Here is a 15,315-nt window from a genome sequence, read left to right on the forward strand (position 1 = left end):
TACTTGAAATACCTCACTTTGTATGTAATGAGTTAATATCAATTCAATTCAATATCAATTTGAATTACTAAAATAAATGAACTTTTGCACATTACTCAAATGTTTTAGATTTTTGCGTGTATGCAATCCCTTTCAATAGAAAACTGACTGGAGTCTATATATGATTCAGTTAAAATGAACTGTAACGTGCCATGCGATGACATGTTGTGAAACGATGCCATGTAAACAAACTAAACTATTTCTAAACATTTTTTTTAACAATTTCTGTAGGGCTCAGTTTTGGTTGGAGCTGTTTGCGGATCTTCGAGACGTCAATGGAAGTCACGAGCATCAGTGCCTTTTGAGATTTTGCCTCACTGACATTGTTCAGAAGGATCTTGATGAATGTGTGAAGCTGTGGAACACTCATCGGATTCGTCCCTCAAGAACAGCTTCATGTCCAGGAGGTGTGCCAAATAAACTGTACTACCTACCCCCACAGGTAATGGATAATAATGATCAAATAATTACTTTGTGTAAATGTCAGTGAGAGGTGAAATGTCTTCAAGCAACTTATAGAAGTCCAGACGCTTTTCTTTGCAAGCTCCTTTGACTACGATGACCTGGATGACTGAGAACCTTCACAGACACTTTGTGTAAACCTATATTAATGCAATTGTCTTCCATTGACCACAGACACGGCTCCAGGGACTGTGGATTCCTGATTCAACAATCTGAACTGGACACTTTTCCTGAGTCTAGGCTGTCAGTAGTTGTATGTGGGGACTCAAACATACAGGAGTATCTGAATTTTGTAATGGAGCAAAATCATTTTCAAAAGCCAGTCTGCTGGGAGTCTGCCACTGAACTTTACATGAAGTTATTAGAAATTGCACATTTCTAAAAAAAAAAAAAAAGAAAAAAAAAAGGGCTTTTTGTTGTTTTTACCAAAACCTATAGCATATGCTGTATTTTTGGACTAGGCTACATGAGTTGGCTGAAGATGCCAAAAGTTTAAGTTAGTGTTTGTAAAAGCACATTCTTACTGCAATGTCTTGCTAATTGTGGTCCTTGTTTGGCAGATGGAAGTTGAGATACAGTCCTCAACATTTAGATAAATAATAAAGCAAAATCAAATCTTGCACTGTATTGTGGGTTTATTACAACTTTTAAGAGTAGAACACAGTACACCTTTAAATGCCTTTAGTTTTAGTAGCACTGTCAAACCTTTGAACAAATCAAGCCATTGCATTTTAAATCTCCTTTGAACATATGTACCTACATTTTAGAATAAAAAAACATGCTCAAATACATAACTGATTTCTGGATAAGTCCCGTAGCAAAAAACCTACAGAATTTACAATGTAATGCCAAGAAGAAGCAGCTGTAAGTGACTGGGTTATCTAATAAAACTACAATAAACCTGGTAAACTATATGTCATGGTCCTGGGCCATGTGGGCCCAGTATTCTTAGTTTTCATGTATTTTTGTATTTTGTTCTTTATTTAGGCCATGCTTCCTGGGTTGATCTGTTACGTTGTTCCTTATGTGTTTTCCCTTCGTGACTCTTACCCCCTGTGTGCCCCTCTGTGTATTTATGAGCCCTCGTCTCTCTTTGTGCTTTATTCTATGTTTTCCCCAGCCCGTTATGTCTGCGTTCTCCCCGTGCTCTCTCCTCCTGTTTGAACCTCTGTGTACTTCCTGCTTTACTTTGCCCATCTCCCATCAGTGTTACGTTCACTCCTGCCGTGTCTTGTTATGATTATCAGTGTCACCTGTGTTCCCCGTGTGCATCCACTTCCCCTGATCTTCCCTCATGTGTATTTAGTCTCTGTGTTTCGTACAGTCTGTGTCGCGTCGTCTGTGTTCCCACCCTCCATGTTTCCATGCCCGGTCTGTTGTATTCATAGCCTTACCTTAGTCCATTCCCAGTTTATGTTTCTGTTTAGTTATTGCTTTTGAGCTGCCCTTATTCTTGTTTGTTTCTCTTGCGTTACCAGCCACAATAAAAGGCTCGCTTTTGTTTAAAGTTTACTCCCGTGTCACTCGTGTCCGCACCTGAGTCCTCCACGCACTCTCCACACGGTCTGTCACAGCGGACCGTGACAGTACGACGCGACCATGTCGGACTCAGCGGACATTTCAGAGGAGGTAGGGGAGGAGCTGAACCGGCTCTGCCGCATTATGGATCGCATCATCGGATGCGCGGATCCAAGTGTGGTTTCCACGGGATTGGCGGCCGTGGACGCCGTTTTGTTGCGGGAGCCACGGTTGCGACAGCTCCCCCACCTTGTCGAGGCGTTTGACTCCCTGGGCCCCCTTAAGGAGGAGCTTCGTGCCCGTGCGCTGGCCCAGAGGGTCCTGAATGCCGCCTCAGCACCCACACCTCCGTCCCGTGGACGGGTGTCATCGCCGCTGCCTCATGAGCCAGAGGCTGTGAGAGGTGGAACGCTGAGGTCCGCTTCCACTCAGCCATCGCCTCACCGTGGATCGGCTTCCTCGTTTCCGCCACAGTCAAGCTGCACTGACCAGCACACGGAGGCGATGGAGGCCATAGATTTTGGTGACGATGAGCGTCAGCAGGTGTTGCGGGCTTATCGGGAGGAGGAGCTCCGTTGGAAGCCTTGGCTCATTCCCGAGGAGGAGCTCCCACCTATCGCCCTGCTTCAGACCGGCCGCTCACCGTCACCCCCTCGCGAGGACTTCACGTCTCCGGCCGCTTGTCTGGCGAGGATGTGGGCAGAGGAGGAAGACTCGATCCCAACAGTTAACGCTGCCGCGCTCGCGGCCGCTCCGAGGAGGAAGCGGCGTCGGCGTCGCTCTACACGGCACTCAGAGGTTAGTGATAACGTTCTGTTGCCACTGAAACGCCCTGGATGTAGTGAGGGCGAGGGCCTTGGAAAGACAACTAAGGTCTCGGAGATGGAGACACAATTTACCTGTACTGTTAACTCTGTCACCCCCCCATGCACCTCATCACGGTCTGTTTTCTCGGGGGCCAGTGAAGAAGCTGCCTTTTCCATGCCTCTGACTGCTAATGTTGAAGGTGTTACTCCTGTGCCCACGTTGTGTTTTGACAACAAAGCTAAACTTTCTGGTGTTGGGCACGCTATTCTTGGGGAAGACACACTGCCATCACCGAACTGTGAAACTGACACTGCCAAACCGACCATAGACTCTTCAGTCCTGAGAATTAAACCAAGTGATGTACTGTTAAACCCTGGTATTACGTATGAGCAGGATGAGGGGGACATTAGCGAAAAAGGATGTACTAATGATTCTGCACACCCAGAACCTCCATCTTCCACTGAGAGGGCTTCTTTTAAGACCGCTAGGGCATTTGGGGCCTTATTTAAGACCGTGTCTCAGCCCCTGCTGTCTGTTAACCGCAAATCAAGTGAGAAAGCTTCTGATCTGACCAGTAGTAAGACTGTATTGCCCTTGGCTAGCACCCCCATTTCCGAGTCAGTTTACTTTGTTCCCGAGTCAAATAACAAATGTTCTGTTTATATAACTAGACCAGCGAAAGAAGAAATGTCCAGTGTTGATCATGAAAATGTCTGTTATGATCCTGTGCTGATCGGTCCCCATGTTCCTCACTCTGCTGATGGTTTGACCAGAGTGAGTGCTTTGGAGCCCGACATCAGCGACTGCTTTTCTACACCAGTCCATCGGGCCGGGACGATTATTATGGGTCTGCCAGGTTTCCCTATGTCTGTGAATGACATTGCAATTTCCGTTAATACAACACTGAAGGACTGTTTAAGTTATGCTCCCGCATTATCCAATGACAAGGCTGAATTTCATGTTTCAAAGGCTGTCGGGGGGGAGCGCCATGCTAGCCATTACAACCCAGCTAGCCCTTTAACTGCACCCCTGGGCCAGGACCTTTTGACAGCAGTTAATGAACTGGCCGATCTAAAGACAATTCAGCCGGATGGCTCAGAGCCAGCCCACTATGTTTTCTGTGCAAAGCCAGGTCCATGTGCATTCCACTCACTAGCCTTCCACAGCCGATTAGTGTGTGTGGCTGAACCCCCCCCTTAACTCAGTCTCGCCTACGGGGGGCTTAGACTCCAATAAGCGTAGTTATTTCCTATGTGACTGCCAAATTATTATGTTAAAATCACCTGCACATAGTCCTGGTTGTTTTATGTGGGTTCATGAATCATGTCTTGGCCTTAAGAATCATGCTTCCTGGGACAGTATAACTATCACTTGTGTCACTGAGCCAACTTATTTCAGGTCTGAAATGTTGTTTGAATCATGCTCCAAGACAGAAGATGTGTTTAGCTCCCCAAGAAGGGCAACTAAGGACAATTTGGACTATGTTAAGGGCTTAGAGACTTTAAGGTCTTTGTCTGTTGTTGCTCCTCTGCTTGCACCTGACAAAGTCAATATCTGGAACTTTGTGCTCACTCCCAGGGTGGCTGTGGCGTTGCCTGACCTCTCACCTGCGTCTGATCTCCAGGTAGAGGCAGGGGTCACCCAGCCAGCACCTGAGCTAGTTCTCACCACTGGGGTCAGGGCAGCCGTAGGTCAGCCATATCCTGCACCTGCATCTGCACCTCAGGTGGGAATGGCTGCCGTCCGGTTTGTTCCTACACCCAGGTTGGTTCCCAAGGTTATGCCGGTCAGTGCACAGCTGAGCTCCGCACCCAGCCTAGGCACTCGGGTGGGAGCGGTTGACGCTCTGCAGGCGCCTGCACCAACTGATGCTTCCATTATAGGCCCCAGGGTCTCATCACCGCCACAATGGCCTCATGCCTCGTCCGCTGGAGGGCCCGAGGAGCCCGTTCAGCCTCATGCCACGTCAGCTGGGGGGTCCGAGGGGCCCGTTCAGCCTTCTGTCTCCGCTGGAGGGTCCGATGGGCCCGTTCAGCCTCCTGTCTCCGCTGGAGGGTCCGAGGGGCCCGTTCAGCAACCTTCCTCGTCAGCTGGGGGTTCTGGAGAACCGCACCAGCCTCATGCCACGTCAGCTGGAGGGTCCGAGGGGCCCGTTCAGCCTCCTGTCTCCGCTGGAGGGTCCGAGGGGCCCGTTCAGCAACCTTCCTCGTCAGCTGGGGGTTCTGGAGAACCGCACCAGCCTCATGCCACGTCAGCTGGAGGGTCCGAGGGGCCCGTTCAGCCTTCTGTCTCCGCTGGAGGGTCCGAGGGGCCCGTTCAGCAACCTTCCTCGTCAGCTGGGGGTTCTGGAGAACCGCACCAGCCTCATGCCACGTCAGCTGGAGGGTCCGAGGGGCCCGTTCAGCCTTCTGTCTCCGCTGGAGGGTCCGAGGAGCCCGTCCAGCCTCACGCCTCGTCTGCTGGAGGGCCCGAGGAGCCCATCCAGCCACCTTCTGCTACGCCAGCTCCAGCCTGTGCTTCGCCTGCTGCAGCTCCAGCCTGTGCTTCGCCTGCTGCAGCTTCATCAGAGTCTTCGTCAGCCGCAGCTCCAGAGCCTTCGTCAGCCGCAGCTCCAGAGCCTTCGTCAGCCGCAGCCGCCTCAGAGCCTTCGTCAGCCGCAGCCGCCTCCGAGCCTTCGTCAGCCGCTGCCGCCTCCGAGCCTTCGCCTGGTCCGGCCTCCGAGCCTTCGCCTGGTCCGGCCTCCGAGCCTTCGCCTGGTCCGGCCTCCGAGTCTTCAGCCTCGTCTGCCGCGGCTTCGGCCTGTGCTTCGTCTGGTCCTGTGCCCACCGGGCCATGGCCGGCACGCCTGACACTGGAGAGCCGCCGCTGCCTTCCGCGCGGCCGGCCCCCTGAACTGCTCCGCCGCCGCCGCTGCCTTCCGCGCGGCCGGCCCCCTGAACTGCTCCGCCGCCGCCGCTGCCTTCCGCGCGGCCGGCTTCCGGATCTGTTCTGTCACCGTGGCCACCTTTCCCGTGGCCGGCCTCCGGAACGGTTGGACTGGACTTTTGTGTTGTCGCCTCTCAGGTTGGCCTTCGGGCCTCTTTGGACATTCGCCTTCCTGTTCTGGACTCTTTTGTGTGTTTGTGGACTCAGTTTTGTTCTCGTGCTCCTTGTTTTTGGTTCGTTTTGTTCCCTCCGTCCTGGTCCCCCGCCTCCCGCCCTGGGTGGGGTGTTTTCTGTTTCGCTTGTGTTTTGTTTCTCGGGTTTGGGCTGTCGGGAGCCAGCCCTTTAGGGGGGGGGTGGTGTCATGGTCCTGGGCCATGTGGGCCCAGTATTCTTAGTTTTCATGTATTTTTGTATTTTGTTCTTTATTTAGGCCATGCTTCCTGGGTTGATCTGTTACGTTGTTCCTTATGTGTTTTCCCTTCGTGACTCTTACCCCCTGTGTGCCCCTCTGTGTATTTATGAGCCCTCGTCTCTCTTTGTGCTTTATTCTATGTTTTCCCCAGCCCGTTATGTCTGCGTTCTCCCCGTGCTCTCTCCTCCTGTTTGAACCTCTGTGTACTTCCTGCTTTACTTTGCCCATCTCCCATCAGTGTTACGTTCACTCCTGCCGTGTCTTGTTATGATTATCAGTGTCACCTGTGTTCCCCGTGTGCATCCACTTCCCCTGATCTTCCCTCATGTGTATTTAGTCTCTGTGTTTCGTACAGTCTGTGTCGCGTCGTCTGTGTTCCCACCCTCCATGTTTCCATGCCCGGTCTGTTGTATTCATAGCCTTACCTTAGTCCATTCCCAGTTTATGTTTCTGTTTAGTTATTGCTTTTGAGCTGCCCTTATTCTTGTTTGTTTCTCTTGCGTTACCAGCCACAATAAAAGGCTCGCTTTTGTTTAAAGTTTACTCCCGTGTCACTCGTGTCCGCACCTGAGTCCTCCACGCACTCTCCACACGGTCTGTCACAGCGGACCGTGACACTATAATGGATTTGTGCTGTACCACCAGCATGTCCCACCTTCTCCTATTCATAACATCTTTAAAAAAATCTTGACTTAAAAACTTGAGAAACAAATCAACAGCAGGTTTGAACTACAAGGCCAGACATCCTAGAAACATCCAAATCCTGGGGAGTTTTGAATTCCAAAATCCATGTTGGATTTAAACACAGAATATGAGGTTGTCATTGGTAGTTTCAATAAGTTTAAGCATGTATTTGCCATCGGGAATAAAGAGTCATCCAGGAACTGTAGGCTTGGTAGTGGATCTAATCCAGAAGGTGACAGTGATGTTAGCCCAGTTGCAAACATCACAACATCGCCCACCGACACAGCAGTTTGTGATTCTGCAAAAAATAAAAAATAAAAAATAAATAATATATGTATATGTAGCACATTGTCTTGTAATGAGTACTAAAATAAATACCTTCACAGCCTTCACAGAAAGTCTGACCAGTAGCCCACAGTTTGACTTTCCAGACGTCTTCCAGATGGGCTGAAGTCAGGTTTGAAAAGTCTCTCAAGTTCAAGAGCTGTGAGTTTCTTTTCCATGTGACACAAGACTGGGGAAAGCAAAGTAGGGTGTTGCTGGAGTGCACTCAGGAAATTAAGTGCTGAAAGACCCTCTTTAAATCTAAAGAATGAGGAGAACTTTGTGTCATTTACCAGTTCATAATACATGCACAAACTATGGACACACTTTGAACTTTGGAAACCTTGGAGAATGTAAAACATTTCAGTCGGAAATTATGCACAACACCGTCATAACAATAATTCTATAGTCTCTTCTATAATAGTCTCACCTGTCAATTACAGATGAGTTTCGAGCAATTATATACCACCGGAGATAGTCAGACACAATGTCTTTCTTTTCTTCAACTGTGGAAACATGCCTTAGACAACCAGCCACCTGTAGCATAGTACTGTTTTTATGACACAGTCACGCAGGACATCCACTGAACCAGCACTGTCGATCTGAAAAACCCATAAAAATGGACATACACAATGTAAGCTTACGTGTCTGATTTTCATTCCTGTTTTTTCCCTACACAAAGAAAGAATATTTTAATTTCATACAGATAAAGAAGCTATAGTTCTATCCTGCATTCAAATCCTGTGCTGTCTTCACCTCTTGTAAAGCTTTTCCTATGTCGGCATCTGTGACTGAGGCAACTGCTGCTTTTACTGAAGTCTGGCCTGCAAGATAATGTACCAACTCTTCTGACAGGAAATGGGGCCCTGGACCACCATGCACAACTGACACGGCTATCATCTTTCCTGCTAGGTAGTAGTCACCCTCCCTTACAGCTGTGAATGAATACAGTAAATGATAAAATCTCTTAGACACACACAACTCTCTCTATCGATCGATCAGAGCCAATCGATGTCAGATCGATCGATCAGATAGACAGACAGACAGACTAATGCTGTGTTGAAATAAACCAAAAAAATATTATGAGTTGCTTCTGATAATAATTAAAAACAAATTGATTTACAAGTCCCAAAAATGTCTTTAAATTAAGTTGATCAAACATCTGATCATTGCATACCCTTTGCATTGTAGACGAGGAATCGATGTCCTTCTGGTCCATCAAAAATGGGACGATCTTTCATGTGTTTCATTAGCAGACTCAAAAACTCTCATTTTGGGCCACCTGCATCAAGTCCTTCTTCTAGAATACCAGCATCATCAGTAAATTTAACCAGCATGTCATTGGTTTCAGAGTATGACAACTGCCTGAAACCCCTGACTGCTCCATCCCAGACATTTGCTCTTGAGATGTTGAATCTGCTGACACTTCTGATGAAGTAGCACTGGATAAATTTGCAACGATGTCAGGTAGAGTAATGTTAACGTCTTCCCTGTAATCATGCAAGACTATACAATTTAGCGTTGTTATTTGAAGTAGTATTTGATATTTTACAGTGCTTTGTAATCAATCGGTGAAGCAACTTCAACCAGCTCTTCATCCTCGTCCTCAATGCAGGGGGCACACAGGTCTGTTGAGAAATTATAATTCCAACATTAGAAAAACTTGTATTCACCCTATAACTATCTTTACCCATTTCACTAACCCAAATAGGGATGGGTATTGATAAGATTTTAACGATTCCGATTCCATTTTTGATTCTGTTTAACGATTCGATTCTTTATCGATTCTCTTATCGATTCTTTTTTTTTTTTTTTAAAAAGGAGAACACTAAGGTCGATTAGCTTAGAACTTTGTTTTATATCTTCTCTTTGAACAAGATAGAAATTTAGGAGTAACATGGCCTTACAAACCCAACAGTGAGATCTTAAGAGATCCAGCCTACGGCTCTTCAATGTGGTGTCACAGGGTCCCCAGGAAAAAAAATTGTAAATGTAAAATAATAAAATAAATATTCTTCTGTAGCAATAACAAAGTATAACATAAATTGTTCTGTGGCAATTACACAAGAATATCCAGTAATGTCCCTGCCTACAATTAAACACATTCACTTACCAAAAATCGGGGGCATCTGCTGTGGCAAATGGGTTCAAGCCTTTGACCACAAACTGAGTCACTGCTCGGTGACATTCGTCTGTCCTGGCCTGAAAGGAGACGCTACCTGTAGACTGCAGCGAGAACTGCCAGCGAGCGCCAGCCAGACTCTGTCTGTCTCTCTCCTCATGGTCACCTACATGTACAGTAATGGCAGGTCTTGTAATAAGGCAGTTCGCGCTAACATAATATGCACTGTTAGTTGATTATTTACCTGCCGCATTAACGGGAGAGGACGTGCAAACGTTACCGCTGCTGCTGGGTTGAGATTCACGAGTCCGGAGCGGAATTAAAAACACGTGTCATCACGTGTTTTGTGAGCAAATGCTTTTGCATATTCGTAGTATTTCCTCCCTTAAATGAAATATCTACTTTGCAAGTTGCCCTGTTGTCATCGGTTCTCATAAAGTATAATCAAACTTTTGAGCATTTGAGCCGCTTAGGCGCCATGTTTCCTGCCAGGTAAATGACGCTCCGCAACGTGGTGACGTCATTCGGGGCGACTGGAATCAATAAGGGAATCGTTTGCAAAAATGGCAAACGATTCCAAGGAATTGAAACAGTGGGAACCGGTTCTCAACAAGAACCGGTTTTCGATACCCATCCCTAAACCCAAACGTGTACTCTAGTTACAGGTTTAAAATTACTTATAAGACACAATTTTATTTACCTATAGGGACTTATGACTGGATTTGTTTCACTTTGGTGATCAAGATCCTCTGTATCAGATATTACAATCTGAAAAACAACAACAACAAAAATTGCATACTGTACATAAACATACATAGCATTGTATTATTTCAACAATAGCAAAAAACCTCATGCTGACATAAATTGCCCAAATCCCTGACATGGCTGTATGGTAGATGAAGGTCCTGGAGCATGTCTGAAACAGAATAAGAGTATTGGAATTAAAATGTCCAGATAAGTAGCTCATACAATTTAATATTTTTTATGATACCAACATTATAAAAATGCTATGAAACCAATAAATATTTATATTAGGGTGGGGGAATAAAATAACCACAATATGTATTGCAGTATACTTTTTCCTCAATGGAAATATGAGACTATTGCAATAGAGCTATCCATCCATCCATCCATCCATCCATTTTATATGCTGCTTATTCCTCTAATCCCTCTTTTTTTCATTGACGTAAGAATAGTCAATCCTTATCAGGTAGCGCAGTGACCAATCGCTCTGGGAACAGCGTCATGTCCAGTTAGGGTGACTTGTTACCTGCAGCACAGTGAAGTAGCAGCGCCACACGTGGAGATGTTTGGGCACCATTTGCATCTAAACCAACCATTAAAATAAATATACAAGGAGAGATAAGGAGAATTTGCTTTTATTTCTTAGCTTATTCATATGATATTGACAAAAAATTTTATGTCTCTTCTCCTGTAAAACTTACTGTAAACTAAGATTTATTTTTAGAATCATTCTTTTTTGCTTTTAAATGTAATTGACCAAGCAATTGAGTGATCTGGTGTTTGTTGTCTTTTGAAATCTTTATCTCTGACTTTTTATCTAGTTTTTAACATGTACCTTTTTTTAGTTATCTGAAACGGATGTAATATGTTAATACATCTGTCTGTCTGAACTTATGACAGGAAATAAATATTTAAATCAAAACAAGCTTCTGAGGATTTCACGTCTACTTATGAGCAACGGCACATTTAATATGTACAAATCTAGCTGTTTATATTGTGATGTATATCAATATTCCCTGAAATAAAACAAAGAAATATTGTGACATGAGAAAATATTGTATTGCCCAACTCTAATATACAGTGGGGCAAAAAAGTATTTAGTCAGCCACCGATTGTGCAAGTTCCCCCACCTAAAATGATGACAGAGGTCAGTAATTTGCACCAGAGGTACACTTCAACTGTGAGAGACAGAATGTGAAAAAAGAAAAATCCATGAATCCACATGGTAGGATTTGTAAAGAATTTATTCATAAATCAGGGTGGAAAATAAGTATTTGGTCAATAACAAAAATACAACTCAATACTTTGTAACATAACCTTTGTTGGCAATAACAGAGGTCAAACGTTTACTATAGGTCTTTACCAGGTTTGCACACACAGTAGCTGGTATTTTGGCCCATTCCTCCATGCAGATCTTCTTGAGAGCAGTGATGTTTTGGGGCTGTCGCCGAGCAACACGGACTTTCAACTCCCGCCACAGATTTTCTATGGGGTTGAGGTCTGGAGACTGGCTAGGCCACTCCAGGACTTTCAAATGCTTCTTACGGAGCCATTCCTTTGTTGCCCGGGCAGTGTGTTTTGGATCATTGTCATGTTGGAAGACCCAGCCTCGTTTCATCTTCAAAGTTCTCACTGATGGAAGGAGGTTTTGGCTCAAAATCTCACGATACATGGCCCCATTCATTCTGTCCTTAACACGGATCAGTCGTCCTGTCCCCTTGGCAGAAAAACAGCCCCATAGCATGATGTTTCCACCCCCATGCTTCACAGTAGGTATGGTGTTCTTGGGATGCAACTCAGTATTCTTCTTCCTCCAAACACGACGAGTTGAGTTTATACCAAAAAGTTCTACTTTGGTTTCATCTGACCACATGACATTCTCCCAATCCTCTGCTGTATCATCCATGTGCTCTCTGGCAAACTTCAGACGGGCCTGGACATGCACTGGCTTCAGCAGCGGAACACGTCTGGCACTGCGGGATTTGATTCCCTGCCGTTGTAGTGTGTTACTGATGGTGACCTTTGTTACTTTGGTCCCAGCTCTCTGCAGGTCATTCACCAGGTCCCCCCGTGTGGTTCTGGGATCTTTGCTCACCGTTCTCATGATCATTTTGACCCCACGGGATGAGATCTTGCGTGGAGCCCCAGATCGAGGGAGATTATCAGTGGTCTTGTATGTCTTCCATTTTCTGATGATTGCTCCCACAGTTGATTTTTTCACACCAAGCTGCTTGCCTATTGTAGATTCACTCTTCCCAGTCTGGTGCAGGTCTACAATACTTTTCCTGGTGTCCTTCGAAAGCTCTTTGGTCTTGGCCATGGCGGAGTTTGGAGTCTGACTGTTTGAGGCTGTGGACAGGTGTCTTTTATACAGATGATGAGTTCAAACAGGTGCCATTCATACAGGTAACGAGTGGGGGACAGAAAAGCTTCTTACAGAAGACGTTACAGGTCTGTGAGAGCCAGAGATTTTCCTTGTTTGAGGTGACCAAATACTTATTTTCCACCCTGATTTACGAATAAATTCTTTACAAATCCTACCATGTGGATTCATGGATTTTTTTTTCTTTTTTCACATTCTGTCTCTCACAGTTGAAGTGTACCTCTGGTGCAAATTACTGACCTCTGTCATCATTTTAGGTGGGGGAACTTGCACAATCGGTGGCTGACTAAATACTTTTTTGCCCCACTGTATAGCAGAACAAGCTCTGAAATAACTTACTCCTTCTCTGCATGTTTACCATTAGGGGTACTCTGGTCTTGTGGTTTGAAAACCTAAGATGAAAAATATGCACTTTTTAAAGCTTTCACCAACTTCGTATCGCATTTAGATAGTTCATCAATACTTAAAAGATAATAATTTTTTTTTAAAGAACATACAATCACACAATGAAAATAATCCACCCATGGATGTTACAGAATTATGATCATTATAGATAAAAAAAATAGAGCACTTAGCCAGGGCCACTCACAGGCCTCTGGCATGGTGTAGGGGTAAAAAAGTACACACCAATGTGTCTGCCTGGTTGAACTCAGCTGTGCTTCTTGATGTAATCACAATCTCAAGGTCTGAGTCTGAGGTACCATCCTCTGAAATCAGAGCTGAGAAAATAAACACATTATTAGTTGTTGTATATGTAAACACGTCAAAATATAAAATTAACAAACCTTGTTTGAAGTGGCTCTCTGGGCAAATGAAAAGAGAAATCCTGTTGTAGTTCTTTCCTATTTCCTCTTTGTAGTCTGCCAATCGGAATGGCCTTTCTGTCCCAGGCACATTTATCACCTCTGTGCAGTCAGGATACAAAAGGACATATGGTCCCTCCACCAAGTCCTTGTTGAATGTTATAATTTTTTCTACAGCCTGCTTCAAGAGGTCAGGGGCTGTAATTTCGGGGCTAATAAATAAGGGCAGTGTTTTCCCTCTTAGCGGTTTTAAGTCCGTTTGTTGTGACACCATTATTCCTATATTGATCTAGAAACAAATAATACAAGCAAGATCACTTTAAGAATAATTAAATAATTAAATAATTAAATAATTAAATAAATCCTTGTTTATAAATTTACCTGTGATGGCTTACCTTGACAGGTTTACTCTGTTGCTTGAGTTTTAATTTTGCTCCACAGCTGAAGGCTCTTTGGATTTTGATTTTTTGTACTCCATGAACTGCTTGTATGACGGACATGTTTGTTTTGGTTGAATGAAAAACGTTTAACATCAAAACAGGGTTATAAGCACTCTCCATTACTAAACGTAGACGAGAATAAAGTATAAGCAAACATAAAAAGAAACCGGAGCCAAAATGGTAAATAAACGTGCTATTTAACTGAAATAGCATAGACTGTCTGAAGAGAACAAAAAGTGAGTAATATATCAAAATTACTTTGTTCAGAATTTTCTGTTTGTTTTGATGTCCCTGGGGACTCTGATCCTTCAGCCTGGTCTGTGTCCCGCAAAAGCTCCAGAGACTGTCCACAGGAAGCACAAAAAGGGGTGAAAAGCCACAAAACGGGCAAAACATTTTCCAGTTCTCTATGTAGTGCAGCGAGCACCGTCAGGGTAATGAGGAAGCGCTGTGAGGAGTGCGTTTCTCGACGTTTGTTGACATCCCGAATCACTTTTCTGAGCTACAAATATGGAGTAAGACTAATTGTTGTGTCACTTCCGGTATTTCAGACAATCCCTTTCCGTCAAGGATTTTTAATTTGTTGTGGGTTTTTTTAAATTTGTTGCGGGGTTTTGTAATTTGTTGCGGGTTTTTGTAATTTGTTGCAATTTTTTAATTTGTTGCAATTTGCACTTCCCAGCCACCGTAGTTCTATCATGATTGGAAGTCAGTGGATATGACCCCTGTCTAATTTCTGGTCTCAGTGTAAATACTAAAGAAGAAAATATTGTCAAAAAATAGCAAATGTCAAGGAGGTTTTACCTGTGAGTGCATTCCATTTTCCTTGACAGGCACACAGGCCTACACTGCAAAAAACAATTTTCAAGAAAGTAAAAAAAACCTTGTTTATGGACATTTTTTCTTATTTTTTGCCTAAAAAGAAAATATATTCTTAACAAGCAAGTTTTGGACAAGAAAATAAAGCTTATTCTAGGAAAATATGTCTAACTTTTCCTTAAAAGGATATTTCAGCTCATCTTGAGCTTTATTTACCAGTTACAAGGCATGACAATGGTTTGGTTGAATTTCCAGAATAAAAATAAGATTATTTTTCTCATTTCAAGAGTAAGGGCATTTAAACAGCTGCTCAGTTTAAGAAATGTATTTATTGACACTAAAGTTTAATATAATTGCTGTCAAGTTTGACACAATATGCAGTATATGAACAAAGGCAGGAACTAAAAGCACATGGTAAACATGAAATACAGGCCCATTTGAAAAACAGAAACAGCACAACTCATTCACTTTAGGCCATGTCAAACAGAATAATAGATCAGCATCAGTATATCTATACTATGGCAATGCTAAAATCGCATTCAACTGTCAGAATTTATAGGAAAACAACAACCTCATTTTAAAAATTGTCACAAAACTGTCCAAAACAATAACCTGAAAATACAGTTCATGCATGTAAAGCAGTGTACCTTTTATAAAACATATGTTGAGCTCACGTGTAGTCCAATTACATCACCCAGGTAATATTTCATGACCGCACATGTCATATCTTTGTGTGTGAAACTGTAATATGGAATGGAATCTCATATCATATCATTGTTGGCTGGCTTTCCACCACTGAATCAATCCTGTATGCCCACATGTTACTCAGATTT

General features: G+C 44.2%; 1 long non-coding RNA gene across 1 annotated transcript; it reads right to left on the reverse strand.

The window, feature by feature from the left end:
• Positions 1–6,618: 6,618 nt before the first annotated feature.
• Positions 6,619–10,300, reverse strand: LOC145420664 (uncharacterized). Its single transcript, XR_013901980.1, has 3 exons — positions 8,349–10,300; positions 7,602–7,773; positions 6,619–7,432 (listed from the first exon to the last, which is right to left on the reverse strand). It is a non-coding gene; the product is annotated as an uncharacterized LOC145420664 (long non-coding RNA).
• Between the last annotated feature and the right edge of the window lie 5,015 nt (positions 10,301–15,315).

The sequence above is a fragment of the Astatotilapia calliptera genome, chromosome 15 (assembly GCF_964374335.1).
Source record: "Astatotilapia calliptera chromosome 15, fAstCal68.1, whole genome shotgun sequence".
Taxonomy (NCBI): domain Eukaryota; kingdom Metazoa; phylum Chordata; class Actinopteri; order Cichliformes; family Cichlidae; genus Astatotilapia; species Astatotilapia calliptera.